The 4,558-nt window shown below is 49.0% G+C and overlaps 1 long non-coding RNA gene across 1 annotated transcript in view; it reads left to right on the plus strand.

Moving 5' to 3' along the window:
- The first annotated feature begins 964 nt into the window (after positions 1-964).
- The window catches only part of LOC142483881 (uncharacterized), a 12,471-nt gene continuing 8,877 nt past the window's right edge, over positions 965-4,558 (plus strand). The window contains exon 1 of the long non-coding RNA XR_012797482.1: positions 965-1,179. This is a non-coding gene — a long non-coding RNA (uncharacterized LOC142483881). The remainder of the gene's footprint in view (positions 1,180-4,558) is intronic.

The following is a 4,558-nucleotide window of genomic DNA, read 5'->3' on the forward strand; positions in this document are numbered from 1 at the left end:
TTTGGTAAAAGCATTGTATGAGACAGGCTCGGGCTCCGTGGTAATCCGGTGGTCACTCCGCAGCTCCAGACTTTGGACGATGACCGGGAAACTCGATAGGCTGCGCCCCTCGCAGTGTGGTCTTCCAGCAATCTGTGGTATGTTGTGGTTCCACTGTAAATCCGGTGTCTCGTCTTGGTCGCGTACCAACTTCCCTTCCGGCGTCAGGACGTATAGTGTGGCAATAGCAACGAGAAGAAAGTACTGAGGTGGGGTTGGATCCTCCTCGGTTATTTCTTGTTTTATTAATAAATAATTTACTATATTTTAATCTCTGGTGCGCATTGTGTGCATTTTTCTTCTTGTCTGCACAGTGCTTCAGATGCTGCATGTGAAAAAATGCCGGTGGATCGGGATGTGAGGTAGGAAAGTGACGTCCGCGCCGGAACGTTATTGCCACGCCTCCAAATATTTATTGCCACGCCCCCAATCGCACCCGCTGCATACCCTGCAAAGCCATAAAAAAGCTCAGGCTTCAGCAAGTGTATTGCAGCGTGTGTGCCTTCCCTCCGTCTGAAATACTATAGACGCAGCCTTATCGACGCTTACTAAATAGGCCCGTGTCTCTCTCTGTGTCTCTGTCTCTCTCTGTGTGTCTCTGTCTCTCTCTGTGTGTCTCTGTTTCTCTCTGTGTGTCTCTGTCAAAAGAACATTTCAGTATTGCCAAAGCGTGAGTAAAAGGGGGTGTGGGACAATGATTACACGAATACTAGGGGGTACGGTATAATGGTTATACAGTACATTACTTTTGTCTCTCTCTCTCTCTGTGTCTGTCTCTCTCTCTCTGTGTCTCTCTCTCTCCCTATGTCCCTCTCTCTGTCTCTCTCTCATTCTCTGTCTCTCTCTCTCTGTGTCTCTCTCTCATTCTCTGTCTCTCTCTCATTCTCTGTCTCTCATTCTCTGTCTCTCATTCTCTGTCTCTCTCTCATTCTCTGTCTCTCTCTCATTCTCTGTCTCTCTCTCATTCTCTCTCTCTCATCCCTGTATGATAGGTATGTTCCAACTCTATTTTTTGCTCTTCTTTTCCGTTTGAGAGGAGGGAGTCCCTCACCTCTTCAGCCACACACCAGGAACGCTGGATTGCTTTCAGACGCTCGGAGAGGCGGATACAGTCGTGGATTGCAGGCACTGATTTATCTGGTAAGTACCGCAAACATGCTTGAACAAGGGCCGTAGACATTTTATTTGATGGTTTAGATTATCATTGTCTGTGGTTGTTAGTTATTGGTATTAGAGTTTTTTGATGTTGTTACGAATCAAATACATTTTGAAGTAGTAATCCCCTCCGAACTGGGCATTCCTGGCCAATAATGCCCTGGCTGTAAGAGTTGAAGGGCCCAAGCAAAGCCCCCACCTCTATACACACTAACACTGCAGGGGCATCAGAGTGTCTTGTTGTCATGGCAACGGGGGGTGTCACGTGATGTAATTTGTTTAATAAATTATTTTTTAAGGTGTCCCGGTTTTTCATTTTCGAAATCTGGTCACCCTATTGATCAAGCAGAAAAAGTGAAGAAACAATTGTAGTTTTGCTAATGGACGTCATTTTGGCATATCATTAGCTTTGAGGATACCCATTAATATGAAGAAAAATAACATCGATTCCCAATGTAGCCCCCCTTCCCTGGGCCAATCGCAGATCGGGCCCCCCTCCTCTGTACTAGGATCTGGCTACGTGTCTGAGTGTGGTGCATACCTGCTGGCAACAGGGGGGCCTGAGTCTCCCGCGATGGTATGGGGGATGACAGGATCAGGTTTCTGGGGTGAATGCCTCCGTCTCATCAGAGCAGGATGAAATTTCGCTTCAGAAGGACTTGGAGAGACTGGAAACGTGGGCAGGTAAATGGCAAATGAGGTTTAATACAGATAAATGTAAGGTTATGCATTTGGGATGCAAGAATAAAAAGGCGACTTACAAATTAAATGGAGATATATTGGGGGAATCCTTGATGGAGAAGGATTTAGGGGTGCTTGTAGACAGCAGGCTTAGCAATAGTGCCCAATGTCATGCAATAGCTGCAAAGGCAAACAAGATCTTATCTTGCATCAAACGGGCAATGGATGGAAGGGAAGTAGACATAATTATGCCCCTTTACAAAGCATTAGTAAGACCACACCTTGAATATGGAGTACAATTTTGGGCACCAAACCTAAGAAAAGACATTATGGAACTAGAGAGAGTGCAGAGAAGAGCCACCAAATTAATAAAGGGGATGGACATTCTAACTTATGAGGAGAGGCTAGCTATATTGGATTTATTTACATTAGAAAAGAGGCGTCTAAGAGGGGATATGATAACTATATACAAATATATTCAGGGACAATACAAGGAGCTTTCAAAAGAACTATTCATCCCACGGGCAGTACAAAGGACTCGGGCCATCCCTTAAGGTTGGAGGAAAGGAAATTTCACCAGCAACAAAGGAAAGGGTTCTTTACAGTAAGGGCAGTTAAAATGTGGAACTCATTACCCATGGAGACTGTGATGGCAGATACAATAGATTTGTTCAAAAAAAGGTTGGACATCTTTTTAGATGGGACAGGTATACAGGTATATACCAAATAAGTATATATGGGAAGGATGTTGATCCAGGGATTAATCCGATTGCCAATTCTTGGAGTCAGGAAGGAATTAATTTTTCCCCTTAATGGGGTTTTTTGTTTGCCTTCCTCTGGATCAATAAGTAAGTATAGATATAGAATTAAGTATCTGTTGTCTGAATTTAGCATAGGTTGAACTTGATGGACGTACGTCTTTTTTCAACCTCATCTATTATGTAACTATGTAACTATGTATGTAATGGTGCAGCGCCTCCATCTCTGAGCCCCAGGAATACGGGTGGAATCCTTCCAGAGAGTCCCCCCCCCCCCTCGGGGATGAGAGATTCCAGTCTCACACTGTATATCTTTAAAAGCAGCCGCAGCTCTTTATTCACAGCAGCAGAATAGCAGCAACAAGACTATCAATCAGGTACAGGGTGTCTTCCTCCACACAGGACTGCTCTCCCTCAGGATGGTCTCTGTGTCCCTGCCACCACCCCAGGTCAAGGGCACCCAGGGTGGGGCTAGCTCTTCCCTCGCCCCCTAAACAGGGTGAGAGGAATTGGTCCACCTCCCTAACTAAGGTTGCATCAGCTCTACTCAGAGGCTGATGGCTCCCCTTCTCCAACGGCCAATTGATATAGGCTCTCTCTGTCACCCTAGGCCAGCCAGGTGACAGACTCAGCAGACTCTAACTCTGGACTGAACTCTTAACTCTGACACACACTTCTACTAAATAGGAAGTGCACTGCTCTTTATGATATTGGCAGGCACTGCCCCTGTGTCTCTGCCTACCACACAGGGTCAGGTACCAATTTCAGGAATGTCCCGTTATTAGCATAAACACAACAGAGTTCCATGGATCTAGCATTAAGACTGTAAGCTCTTCAGGCCAGGGATTTCCTTTCCTATTGTCTGATTTTGTTTGTTGCACTTATTGTACTATAATTCTCTGTACTGTATTGCCTCTCTTATAAAGCGCTATATAAATAAATATTTACATACATAATATATCTTAATGCATCTTAAGACACCTTAGAGTTCCCTCTATAAGACACTTTATGGTCCACTCAAGTGAATAGTCTGTAAGTAGGGTGACCATTCGTCCCGCTTTTGCCGGGACAGTCCCGTTTTTTTCTGCCCTGTCCCGATTTTAGCTCCGTCCCGGTTATGTCCCGGTTTTTGTCCCTGGTCCCGGTATTGCGGGGCAGCGGCGGTGAGGAGAATGCGGCGGCCGGTAAGTATTTTCTATGTGTGTGTGTGAATGCTGCTGGGGAGACTGAATGAAGGAGAATGCCGGGGGCGGGACTTAGAATGCCGGCCGGCCCGCAGGGGATTGGTTGCAGGCAGGTCAGAGGAAGCCGGGGGCGGGACTTCCGCTTTGTGCAGAGCACACGTGTCTTCCCGCTCCCGGCTCCTCTGTTCGCGGTGAGTGTCCCCTTTCTGTCCCGGGTCCCAGCCAGGGGGGGTAATAGGAGGTGGTAGCGGGGGTGCGCCTACCTTTGTACCACCTTGTACCTTTGCCCCCCCGGCGCTCCCACCATTGCCCCCCCGGCGCTCCCACCATTGCCCCCCCGGCGCTCCCACCATTGCCCCATCGGCGCTCCCACCTTTGCCCCCCGGCGCTCCCACCTTTGCCCCATCGGCACTCCCACCTTTGCCCCCCGGCGCTCCCACCTTTGCCCCCCCCGGCGCTCACAGCTTTGCCCCCCGGCGCTCCCACCTTTGCCCCTCCTGCGCTCACAGCTTTGTCCCCCTGGCGCTCGCAGCTTTGCCCCCCCGGCGCTCCCACCTTTGCCCCCCCGGCGCTCACAGCTTTGTCCCTCGTCGCTCACAGCTTTGCCCCCCGGCGCTCACTTCCCCCCGTCCCCTTGGTGTGGGAGATGGGCTCGGGGGCGGGCAGTGGTTGCTGCGCGGTCGCAGGCGGTGCAGGGGGAGGCGGGGTGTATCTCTGTGTGTGTATCATTGTGTGTGTATC

Source organism: Ascaphus truei, unplaced genomic scaffold (genome assembly GCF_040206685.1).
Source record: "Ascaphus truei isolate aAscTru1 unplaced genomic scaffold, aAscTru1.hap1 HAP1_SCAFFOLD_382, whole genome shotgun sequence".
NCBI classification, from domain to species: domain Eukaryota; kingdom Metazoa; phylum Chordata; class Amphibia; order Anura; family Ascaphidae; genus Ascaphus; species Ascaphus truei.